This window comes from Emydura macquarii, unplaced genomic scaffold, assembly GCF_026122565.2.
Source record: "Emydura macquarii macquarii isolate MOO-44397 ecotype Brisbane River unplaced genomic scaffold, CSIRO-AGI_Emac_v2 contig_1451, whole genome shotgun sequence".
NCBI classification, from domain to species: Eukaryota; Metazoa; Chordata; order Testudines; family Chelidae; genus Emydura; species Emydura macquarii.
The window spans coordinates 6,313,335-6,326,326 of record NW_027131588.1 but is presented as its reverse complement, the minus strand read 5'-3'; the positions used below and the strand labels follow the sequence as shown (position 1 = coordinate 6,326,326).

General features: G+C 40.7%; 1 protein-coding gene across 1 annotated transcript in view; it reads left to right on the top strand.

Moving 5' to 3' along the window:
* The first annotated feature begins 1,250 nt into the window (after positions 1-1,250).
* BNC2 (basonuclin zinc finger protein 2) overlaps positions 1,251-12,992 on the top strand; it is a 407,420-nt gene continuing 395,678 nt past the window's right edge. The window contains exon 1 of the mRNA XM_067553122.1: positions 1,251-1,273. The gene's annotated coding sequence lies outside the window, so the exon portion shown is untranslated. The remainder of the gene's footprint in view (positions 1,274-12,992) is intronic.

The following is a 12,992-nucleotide window of genomic DNA, read 5'->3' as shown; positions in this document are numbered from 1 at the left end:
AGCACTAATCTTATTGTCAGTGCTCAATGATAATTAGCAATAATAACCTTTATTACCAATAGGAAGATATACTTTTTAGTTATATGTTTAGTACACTGTTTAATCCCATAACTAAAGGTACGTTCAGTGACTAAACCAAAGCCCCTGTGACTAGGTGTCATCTTATTGCCTAGAAGTGTCTGTGAGCAGAAGAAAGAGGTTACATTATGAGAGGCAGCATGGCCTCCTGGTTAAAGCCCATACTTAGGAGTTGCATTACTATCCCAGCTTTGCTACACTCTTCGCCTTTAGACATATTGTTGATTTGTTGGGTCTCAGGGCAGTTCTGCACTACCACTTAAGTTCATCTAACTTACACCACTCAGCCATGTGAAAAAGACACTTCCCTGAGCAACACAAGTTACAGTGACCCAAGCACTGTCTACACTGGCGCTGTGTCGATGGGAGAGCATCTCCCGCCTACATAGCTTCCACCTCTCACAGAGATGGAGTAATTATGTCAACAGGATAGCGCTGTCCCATCAGCATACAGCATCTTTGCCAGATGCACTATAACGACACAGATGCATCAGTGCAGCTGCGCTGCTGTAGGGCTTCTAAGGTATCAATAGCTTTAAAATGGGGATAATAATACTGCTCTCTCCTCCCAGGATTATTGCAAGGATCAGTTAATGCATGAAAAGCTGGTTTAGATCCTCAGATGGAAGATGGGACAGCATTATAAAGTACTAGTATAATTGATAGCCTAGTTTGTACCTGTGTATAATTAATTCAGCTGTGCTACAGAAGTGTGTTGATTATTGTTTCTGAATTTAGTAGAGCTTTTCTAGTAGCTGGTAACAGAAAGTTACAGGTTCACTTGCCATTCCTTACAATCTCTATTTTTCGTTTCACTTAAGCTCCTCAAGGTGGGAACTCTCTTTTTCTACATTTTTGTATTGCAGCTAGCACAACACCATCCTGATCCTGGAAGAGACCTCTTATTGCTGTGCAATACAACAACATATTGGAGAACAAATTCAAGTGGTTACTTTATGGGGTTTTTTCAATACAAAACAGTACCCTTACTTTTTTTCTCTCCCTCCCCCAGCAATTTCTTCAGAATTCACAGGGGGTTGTGCTGGCTTTCTAGCTCCTTCACAGGTGAAAGCATTTAATAACAATCAGGGTCTTCTACTTCACCAAGTGGTTAGTAGCTCACCGGGGGAGCTCTTTGCTGTTCTTAGGAAATTTTAGTGGTTGGTTGTGCAGTTTGTACTGAGAAGGAAAAGAGGTTGGTAAACTCTAAAAGTGTTCTTTGGGGGTATTTTCTAAACAAACAGAGTAATTGGAGTAATAAATGTGTTACCTACCAATCTTCTCAGGAAACATAATGCCTGTTTTGGAAGGAGGAGGCACATGTGTATATATTATCACTCAGGCTTACAATTGTGAGGGAAGAAAAAAAAGGAGTTCCCAGGGTATACTGCACCCAGTAGCTTCACCCTTAATACCATAATAAATAAATGCATAGAAAATCAAGGGACACATTGCTCCTTCTGTGATTCTTCCCACTCTGACTGACTTTCTGTGTCTATGTTGGTGAGGGAGCTAGCTTGCTCTGAGGGCTGGGGTCTTGGAGCCTGATTTTTCATTGGGAAAGTGAGTTGTTGGGGTTTCTGGGTTAATAGTTTGAAGAGAAGAAAAGTATTTCTTTTGTCTTCCCTGATAGCTGGCTATCACTAAGTAAATGGAGTACCCCTTAGGCCTGGTCTAGATTTGAAAGCTTTACTGATATAATGTTTGCAGTTAGGGATGTGTGGTTCTTTTTTACTGATGCAGTTATACCAGTAAAAGCCCTTGTGTGGATGTAGTTATATCTGTGCAAAACTTCCTCAGACCAGTATATTTATTCCTCTTCTTGCATAGGAATACTAGTATGAAGAACCGTTTTTGCTGCTTTAATGAGGCCCATGGTAGGGAGGCTTGTATTGCATTAGCTATACCAGTTCAGTTAAAGCAGTACAACTTTCTAATATAGACAAGACTTCAGAACTGCAACACTTTTGCTTAGAGGTTTGCTATTGCCTGTGTAAGCTCTTCTAATATTTTTATTTATTAATATGGGAAAGACTTTTTCTTATGACTTAACTAAGAAAATATAAGAAATAGAAAATGAATGGCATATCAAAGTACTTAGCTGTTGATTGGTTTGGTCTGTCCATCTTAACCTGCAGTGACACATAGTCTGCATTGAATAATGTCCCATATCTGAGGTGGAGCTGAGTTTGTGTTTGTTTGTGAGGTGAGATGTACAATCAAATCAAGGTAACTTTAGCTTGCTGTAACTGCTTCTCTTGTGCATGAGTGGCATCACTTGACTCTTCCAAGTATCAACCCTCAACGATGGTGTACCATTTGCTAAAGGACATTACATTGATTAGAGTGCCTTTGTCTGGTCATTCCACTTTGAGGTTTTATATGTAGTTTCAATTCAAAATGCTCCTTAGTCTGTCATCCTGTCAAATGAGAGGTATGTGTGAAGACATGTCTGCGTTTGTGTGTCAGTTTCTGACATTTGTATTTATTTGTAGATATGTTATTTGTTTGTTCAAATAAATGTTTAATTATATGTGAAATACAGTAGGGAGACTCAGGAAAAGTGGCATGTTCAAACACAAGTGAAAACATTCTAGTCCACTGCATAGGATGTGTCTCTTGATCACCCATAGCATGTGAGAGGAAGGTGGATGTAAAAAATTTGAGATCTATGTTTTATAATTTAAAATTGCAATGCTACATCGTTGAAACTGTAGTATTAGCAATTTAGGGTCAGATCCTGTAGTTCTTCAGTCAAAACTCACATGGAAGACAACAAAAGTTTTATCTGAGTCAGGGTCTCAAACTTATTTGTCTGTGCCTCCCTTCTTCATGTCTGTAGTAGTTTATGCCCACACACTCAGGTACCGAGTCAGCAACTGCTGCTCTCCAGCCACCCAGCTCTGAAGGCAGAACGAAGAGCAGCAGCTGTTGGCTGAGTGCCCAGCTTTGATGGCAGAACCGCCGCAAGCAGCAGTGTAGAAGTAAATGTGATAATACCATACCATGCCACCCTTATTACTTCAATGCTGCTGGTGGTGGCGGTGTTGCCTTCAGAGCTGAGCGCTCGGCCACCAGCCACCGCGTTCTGGCTGCCCAGCCCTGAATATGCGCAGTATGGTTCTGCCCCCCTCAAAAAAAAAAAAAAAAGCTTCTTGTGTCCCTCCAGAACAGATTCCATGCCCCCCAGTTTGAGAACCTCTGACCTGAGTTAACACTGCTGGCCTTAACCTGCAGTACAGCTGAAAATGGTCATTTTTACTGATGCTTCCAGAACTGAAAAGTTATTTAGGGGCAAAAAAGCCTCTATTAATATGACAATGCCTTTAAAAAAAATGGTTAAACTTCCTCCTTGGCCTTAGTTAAAGTCCCATCAAATATAAATGAAACAGGGTGGACAAGACAGCCCTGTTTAATGATCAGACCTAGCTTGGAAGGAGTAAGGTCATCCTACAAAGGGCTGAGAGAGTACAGGAGGGAGATGGGCTCCAGGAGCAGTAGGCCTTGAAGCAGGGGGTTTGTTGGGAATGGTGAGTGTTCTCTGTTCAGCACTGAGAAGGAAAGGGGAAAGTCTCAGGGAGCTGTAGCCCAGGGTGGTCAGAGAAGTTTTAATTTTGATGGTTTGCCTATGTTTATGTCAGAAGAAAAACACTGGGCCCGGAAAGAGGTTTGGGCATGGCAGTGAGTCCTTCATTGAGAGCTCAGGAGATCCACCCTGAGTGACAGGAATCTGAGTCAGTAGGTAGCCTGAAGCCAGACTTAGTAGGCAGTGCTGCTACAGTAAATTTCTAAATTCAGGTTACACCCTATTACATTTTTAGCACTGCCTGCTTGGACGTGCCGTGACATCTGTAAGCACCTCAGGTTGGGGGACAGAGTTTTAAACTAACAAAAATTTGTTCTGTAGGTGCATTAGACTATATGTGTACATGACTGGGAGCCATGTGGAAAACATTGCTGCCTTTGACTGACCTGTCTTTGTTACAGTATGTGGCATGCCATTCCCTCAACCATCGCAGCATTTCATGTTGTTTACCTAACAGAAGTCTGTTGGACTGATGGATCAGCCACAGATGAAAAAACTAAAGGATTGTCCCAGTTCTGGGGGGAACAGCAACTTGGCCTGGGGCCTACTATCCAGTAACCCAGCCCCAGGTGAGCCTTCCTCCTGGAACCCTGGCTTGGAGGAACCTTCCCTCCCAGAACCCTAACCCTGATCTGGGATGGTATGTGTGTGGTTGTGGTGGTGGTGTTCGTTCCATCCTGGAACCCTAACCTTAGTTCAGGGATGCCTTAATCTCAGACACATAAGCCTAGATCATGGAGGACCCCTCCCAGGACCCTCACCCTGGCTCGCAGGCAGGGGGGAGACACTCCCAGACCCTTAACATTAGCCCAGATTAGCGCGGATAGGCCTTCTTCTTGGGCCCCTAAACTGAGCCTGATGGACGCTTACCTCCCAGACTTCTAGCCCTAGCTTTGTGGCTTACTTTCCAGAACCTTAATCCTAGCTCAGGAGGCCTATTTCCCAGAACACTAACCCTAACCTGGGGAGGCCAGTCTTCTAGAACTCTAACTCCAGCTTGGAGGGACGCACATCCAAGAACAGTAATTCTACACTTGGTGGGACTACATCCCAGAACCCTAACCCTAGCACAGGGAGTTCTACATCCCAGAACCTTAATCTTAGTTCAAGAGGCCTTCTTCCCAGAACCCTAACACTAGTCTGGAGAAGCCTAGCTCCAGGGTGGGAACCTACCTCTTGGAATCCTAACCCTAGTTCAGAGGGGCCCAACTCCTGGAACCTTAGCCCTAGCTTGGCGGGGGGGTCTATGTCCAAGAACACTAACCCTATCCTTGGTGGGATGACCTGAACCCTAGACTGGGAATGACTACTTCCCTAGGAGCCCTTCCTTCTAACACCATAACTCAACTCAGGGAGGTTTTTGCCTGAGCCAACCTTCTATAAATCGGCCCTACATCAGAGGGAGGCATCCTTTGAGAACTCTAACACTAGCCCCTGGGGGAATCTACCTTGTACAACACTAAGTACAGGAGGTGGAGCAACCTGCTATAACTCTAACCGAAGCTCATGGATTACTAACTACTAGCACCTAACCCTATCTTAAGAAAGCCTACTTCCTAGAACTCTAATACTAGTCTGTGGGCCTAACCATCTAGAAACCAGCCCTAGACCATGTGTGTGTCTGTGTGAGAGAACTTCTAGAACCCTAACATACTCCTGGGGTGGAGGAGGAGGGCTACCTTCTACAGTACCAACTCTAGCCTTGTGGGAGTAAATGTGTATAACCCTAACCCAGGCTTATATAACCCTAACTCCTAATGCTATCTTGGAAATGCCTACTTCCTAGAGACCTGACCTTAGCCCGGGGGGCCTATCTCCTATAACTCTCACCATACTTTGGGGAGGTCTAACCCACAGAACCCTAACTCAGGGGGACCCAACCTCCAAGAACCCTAACCCGAGCCCAGAAAGAGCAACCTCTTAGGCCTCCAGGAGATGGGTTAGGTTTTTATCACCTAGAATGCTAACCCTATCTCAGGAAAGCCTACCTTATAGAAACCTAACCGGAGCCTGCGGGAGGCCTATCTTGTAGAATCTTATCCTAGCCCTTAGGGAGCAACCTCATACAACCCTAATGCTATCTCGGGGATGCCTTCCTTCTACAACACTAATCCTACTTTGAGGAGTTCTTCCTCCTAAAACCCTAACCCTAGGCTGGGAGGTCCTACCTCCTAGAATCCAACCATAGCCTAGGGGGCGGCAATTTCCCAGAACCCTAATTCTAGTCCTGGGGGGCATACTGCCTAGATTCCTAATCTTAGCCCAGTTGGAGCAATCTCCTACTACCCTATCCATAGGTCAGGGAGGCTTACCTCCTAGAGCCCTAAGCCCTGCCTGCAGGAGGCTTATGTCCCAGAACCTTAACCTAGATCACAAACTCCTAGAGCCTTAACCCTAGCACTGGGGGGATCAAACTATTACATCCCTAGTTCTGCCGGGCAGACATAAATCCTAAAACTTGAAACTAGGCTGGGGAGGTGAACATTGTGGAATCCTCAGCCTAACCCTGGAAGGTCTCGTTTCTGCAACTCTAAATAAGCCTAACTTGGGGAGGCCTATCTTCCAGAACACTAACACTAGCTGAGGATCCAACACCCTAGAACCCTAACCCTCACCCTAGGGGACCAAACTCCTACCATCCTAATTCTACTACAGCGTAGGTTTGTGTCCTAGAACACTATGCCTATAGTGGGTGTCCTATGTCCCAGAACCATAACCCATAGATGGAACAGACACTAATTGATCCAGTTTGGAGTAATCAAATGAAAAATGGTCACTTCATATTAAGGGTACAGTCATAATTAATTTATATGGGGTTAATAAATGACAGATAAATGTTGTACTACTCATATTTGTAACTTGCTTATGTGTTTAGAGATGTTTATATGCACATCAATAGATGCTATGATAGATGGTTACAAGCCATAGTTGTAAACACATTACTGACCTGTTGGACTCTATAGTTAACCAATTATTAAAATCTCTGATCATTTATTAAGCCATTATAAGCTGTTTTTAAATATCCTTGATTTAATATTTTCAGTCACATTTTTAAAGCATATCCACAACTAAGAAGATATTGTCAACCTTCTTAAGTCCAAAGCTAGATGAAGCTTCACAATTCTGCCCCTCAACACAACCCCTTTAAAATAAAGATAACTTTGTAAACATTTAAAATAAGTTGATGATTGGTTGGGTTCTCAGAATGGTGCCTAAAATGACTCTTTCCCTGCATTAGTTTTAATTTGGTAGCCACTGTTGAATAACCTTAATTAGAGATTTGGCAACCTAAAGGTTAATGCATTGCCTTTTGTTTCTAAATATGTGATCTTAAATTGCTTCATAAATAAAAATTACTTTGGGTTTTGTTTGTAAACACCACAAGGCCACCACAAGGTTCATGAGATTATAAAGTATTCAGGGCAAAGGTCTGTCTCTCATTACTCAAGTGTGGCCCTATTCTGAGTTGGGCATCTAAATATTCCCACCATACAAACAAAAATAAAGTAGCTCAGGTATGAAATTGCACCAATTTTTACAAGTAAGGATTGGGCTACACCGATTGACTGAGCTGTGTAAAGAAGTTTGCCCAGTGCATAACTGTGGCTGGCCCAAAGCTGCTAGTGGCACATCTTTATGAGCACTGTGTTTACTCAAATTTCAAAGGGGGGAAGTTCTAATTAGATGTTTGTCATTATTTGGATATCACTACAGAAAGTTGAGAGCAAGAAGAGACACTGGGATTACACTGAAAATGCATGAAGAGGAAAGAGTGGAAAATGTTGGTTTTCACTTTATATGGATCTGGTTACATGCAGAAAAGACAAACTGAGCTTAGAAAGTGTAAGAAGGTCTGCTTGTTAAAATAAATGGTGTTAGGCCTGAAAAAAGGGGAGTAAGTTGGTTTTGAGCAGAGACCTGCTTCGCTTTCTGACTAAAGTCAAGTGTAATATCAGTGCAATAACCAACACAGTGGTTCCCATTACACTTTCAGCCTTCACCAACAAAAGCCAGAGTTAGCACGTTTACTTTTATTTCTTATTTTCAGTATAGGACAGGACTGTTGACTACTGTACAGACCTAGTTTTAAAATTCCTCTCATCCTACAGGGATTTTCATGTCTTACAGCTGAATTCTATTGACTATCACTGAGTTCCTGTGTCTTTTTAAAAAAATAAAACAAAACTCCCTTTCTGTAAGACAGAAGGAATGTGAATGTCCATTTTTTATTCTTTAATAAAAAAGGCTAGTTTTTCCTGCACTGGCAGAGGGACAAAATATATGCTGGACTATAAAAGAGATCTCTCTAACTATTATGATCTTGTGACCTATATGTGATTGGGAACAGAAGTGAAAATAAAGAAGCCACCAGAATTAAGAAAAAACCAGAACATTCCTCTATTTAAAAATGTTGCTCTTCATTTGAGGTGATGAGAACATATAACCGAAATTTGAGTGTCCTGTGTGGGAAGTATCTTGAAGTCCTGATTCATATATGTTAGTGTATTGATATTTATTTATCAAAAAGTAGGCATCAAATGGAATTTGTGGGACGCAGTACTTCAACTGTTAGGGAGAAATCTTCTGCCTGATGTTTTCTTTCACCAATTTGAATTGCTGGGCATCTTCAACAAAGAATTCAGTAATAATATTTCCCAAACAAAAGGAATTTGTCTATCAAAAGGCTTTTCTTTCTACAGTCATCAAGATTGTAGGGGGCTATTGTTAATACTAGTAATCAGCCCATCACGTAGGGTAGAGAGTTCTTAATATGTTATGTCCTGAACAGAAGAAACTATGCAGAAAGAATCCGATTGTCACAGGCTGTGTGTTTGATCTCTGGCAGTGCAGCTAGAATGCTCTACCGTGCATCTAGAAAGATGGTATGGAGAAGGAAAATGTGTGTGTAATGCACGCAGTAAGGATGAAATACTGTAGATCTGTAGTACAAAGGTACAAAAAGCTCTTGTGGAAGAGGAAACATTATTTACACCGACATTAACCATGTGTTTAAAATAATGCACACTGATTTGTGATGGAAATGTGATTTGAAACTTACTTTATCAAGTCCTTTCTGCAGTGGAGGTACTCCAAGTCATGCAAGTAGGGGGAGGGTCTTTTTCTTTCTATCTACACTTTCAATAGCTTGTTTTGTTTTGTGTTGTCCCCCATCAACACCTCCCCAAAATGTTTTGGTTGAAAAAGTTCAGCATTCCAGGGATGTGTGCCTTATAAACAACAGCATCTTGCCTAAGAGATGCTTTGTTTTTATACATGGCTTAATTTGTGTTAGGTGCTTACCAGAATACACTAAAACATGGTCCCTGTCCCAAGGACCTTACACTCTCTATTCTATATTAGAGCGGATTTGAGGACAAACAAGGTTGGGGTAGGAGGGGAAAAAGAGAACAAGATTCCATAATAAGACAGTTTGGATGCTTTGACTCATTATGGTCACATCGTGATGGTATTGCTAAGATATTTTATAAACAATATATATATATATATATATATATATATATATGTATAAAAATCTTCTATAAAATTTTACTCAACTAACTTCACCCTTACTTGTAAAAGGGGAGTTGTATCTTATGTGGGGGTAGAGAGGGCTTTTGACTACTCAGGATTAGTGTTGATGGCCTCATGGAGAAAATAGGTTTTCAGGAGGAATTTTGAATGAGGAGCTGGAGGAGGCCTGCTGGCCACAATCAGGACATTGTTTAATGCTTGGGGGAATAATGGAATTAGGTCTGGGGAGATCAATGGGAGAAGATTAGGAAGAAGCCATTGGAACTGGCATTGTTGGTGGAGTGAGTGGGATGAAGGAGGGTTTAGTAAAAAATCAAGATACAAGATAAAGGTTGGGGCAGAGTTGCGAGTGGCCTTAGAGGGAAGGACAGGAAGCCAGAACTTGATAGTGGGTCTCCTTTTTGTAACTGTGCTTGTTTGCAGTATATTATTCAGCCACTAGATGTCTCTGTGCACTGACTAGAGTTTCAGACAAGACAGGGTCTCTGATAAACAAGGGAGACAAAATTGGAACTCAAGCTGTGTGGAAGTCTGTTTGTCTGTAGTTGTAAGTGTTTTCTTTAATAAATGTCTCCTGTTCAAAATGGACTGTGATTCCATATATCATGACATTCCTGTTGGCTTAGGAAATCTATAATGAATGTTAGTGAAGGTTATCACTAATGAATGAGACAATTAATCAAATCATCATGTTGGTTTTGTTCTTGAACTATTCAACCCAATGCAGCTGAGGGCCACAAAAGGCTCTATGCACTACTTCTGCCTTCCACATAAGTCTTGAGCAGTGTACAAGGCCTAGGGTGGCCTGCTGCAGTGATGTGAATTTCAGTCATTTGATTATTCCAGGAAATTCCGATATCACTCCTAACCCACACTTTAGTTGTTTTGGGGTTGGTTTTTTTTGTTTTTGTTTTTTGTTTTGTTTTTAAATAATTGTTTTTAAGCCCTCTTGTAGGTTCAGGACCAATAGCTGGATTAAATCTCAGACTGATATAGTGCCACAACCAGTGGTAGTACAGGGGGTCCTGGTAGAGATAATTAAAAGTCTAAAGAGGAAACTGTTACGCTGATGTAAAAAAAAAAAAGGGAAAAAAGAAGGCCCACTAGGGGACAGAGATCAAATAAAAGAGAACGATATTTTATTCTGATCCATTAAAATCAACAATTAAAAACCGATATATTCATCCCTACAGAGAAATAGCTCAGACACAGTTTACTTATACGTGCAATACACATTGTGCTTACATAGCACCTTTCAGATGGGCCTGCCAAGGTGGCTTCACAAATATTAATGGCATTGCTCAGACAATCAGTTTAAGCCAAAGGGAACAGTGTGGCATGAGCTCTGATCTAATATCAGAAATAGACAGTACGAGTTGTCCCTCCAGGACATTGCTCAGTTCCATCTTTCAGTGCAGCAGCTGAAAAGATATGTAAAGAACTTCAAATAAATGGGAGGAGTTGTCAGGCCATAGGTCAGCAGTGCAAGACCACAGAAGGTGACCAGCAGACACATAGTTACACAACAGGCCTAGGAGGCAGATGTTCCAAGTTGGTGTGTTTGACAGTCAAAAGTGTGTTCTTGCAAACCGAGAGCAATGGAACGGAATGGGTCACCTGTGTAGCTACCTAGCTAATGTGGCATGAGAGCTAAGCGGAGTAAGGATGCGGATTTTAACATTTTGCAGAAGCTGGAGTTTATGTAGGGGCATATCTCAGAAGCTGTACAATAACACATTGTACTCATATAGTACCCAAAGCATGCACCATCACCTCGGCATAAGAGTGGTCAGTTCAGGTTAAATTTCTGTATGTTTCTAAGCTAAAACAGCAAAGATATAATCATCCATCTGGAGCCTTAATCAAAGGAAGAATTTCATAAATCTAAACAATAAAATATAATGTTTGAAAAATACCTGATATAAAAAACATAAGGGTTGTTTCTATGAGGCTAAACAGTGGGATTTATCATTCAAAACCCACAAACAAACAAAAACAATAAGAATAAATGCTGCGCAGTATCAATGAAATGAGAAGTAAACACTGACACAATTATAAAGGTTTTATGTCTAGTTCAAAATGTTAAAAAAGCAGTATTAGAACTGAATGGGCATGATGTGTCAGCTAGTAGTACAGGGAAAAACTTGACTTGTACTACAGGAGGGTGAGCAAGGTGAAGCATATACAGGAGATATCCTGAAAATCCTGGGGAGCAATCTCCTCAAACTAGGCAAGGTCTAAATGATTAGATGCAAAAATAACATGCTTGAGGATGTATACAGATAAAAGATATAATACAACAGAGTATTAATCCTTTTTTGATATAACATCTCTCTGAATATCTCAAAGTGCTTTACTAAAAGGAAGAGAGAGCAAGGTGCTCAGTGAGATGTATAGTGCTAAAATTCTATGATCAACAGTATCAAAGCAGCTTATGAATCAAATAAGACTAAAGAAGACAGAAGCAAAGTACTCTGTATAACTGAAAAGTACTGTTAAAAGTATCTGAGGAAGGAAAATGTCTGCTTAAATTGTTCAGTAATTACCACGTTCTATAGACTACCATGACTGATTAGAAGAGGCATGTGGTGTAGGAAAAACATTAGTCGCAATAAGATGAAAAACATTGGAAAAAGAGTCAGAGTGAAAACTTTCAGTGACTTCCCTGGAGACAGAATTGCACCCAATCTGAATATTAAATCAAAAAGAGTTCAGGTAATGACACTGCAAAGATATGATCAGATAGAAACTCAGTGAACTAAAATAAAAAACATAGGTGAATCCAGTTTGGGCAATAAACTACTACTAGCAAGGAAGATGGTAAAAGCAAAGCAAAATGATATCCTGGGTCATCTTTGGTTTATACTTGAGTGACTAGGGCTCTATGAGGGATTATTATTATGCCATTAATAGCATAAGCCACTCTGCTCTTGATGCTAGGCTGTGGTGGATGGAAGATACAGGCTTGTGTACAGGTTTCTGTCAGAATAAGTTTATGCAGTTATCTTAAATCTCTTTTAGAGCCACCTCTTTTTTTTCCCCCTCTGTCAAGCTATCAGGGTTGAATACTGGAAAAGATAATGCTTCTTCTTTGAGAGTCACTGTCAACAAATTTGGGGTGAGTGGTGGAAATTGGCTCAATCTAATGCTAATATATCAGCATCCTAGGAGGCTATGGAGGAGGTTAACGGTTATTGCAGGCATGCTGAAAGGAACAAGTATCCTGTTTTAATGGAGGAAATATTGCCAGTTCATCTACTAATGGAGAAAAAAATAAGTGGTCCAGTATACTGTGTTGTAGTTCTTGAAGAGATAAAATGAAAATAGAGAACTTGACAGCTGCAATATAAAACACAAGGCATTCTTTCTAAAACCTCCTCTAATCTAAGCTTAGACAGATATGTTGCAAGAACAGTATTTAAAAATCATAATATTTGTATAACTGCAAAAGAAATAATTTCTCAAAAGCAATTCTACATATAGAAAACATATCCTGCTTCATTAATTTATCTACAAGATTTCCTTTTTTAAAACATCAACCTCATTCAGTAGATTAATTTTATTACTGTCACCTTAAATTATTGAAATTGGACATCTAAATCAAGACTTTACAAGTCTAAATGTACTTCACCAACCATCACCTCCAATCTCTGCTGTTTGTTTACTATTTGCAGAGTGTTCAGCTTAGCAAATGAAGACAGACTGACTAATCATTCAGTTTCATGGTTGTTTCACTTTTGGGTTCTTGTACACAAACACAAGGCTGCATGCTTTATGTTGTACACTGCAGAGGAAT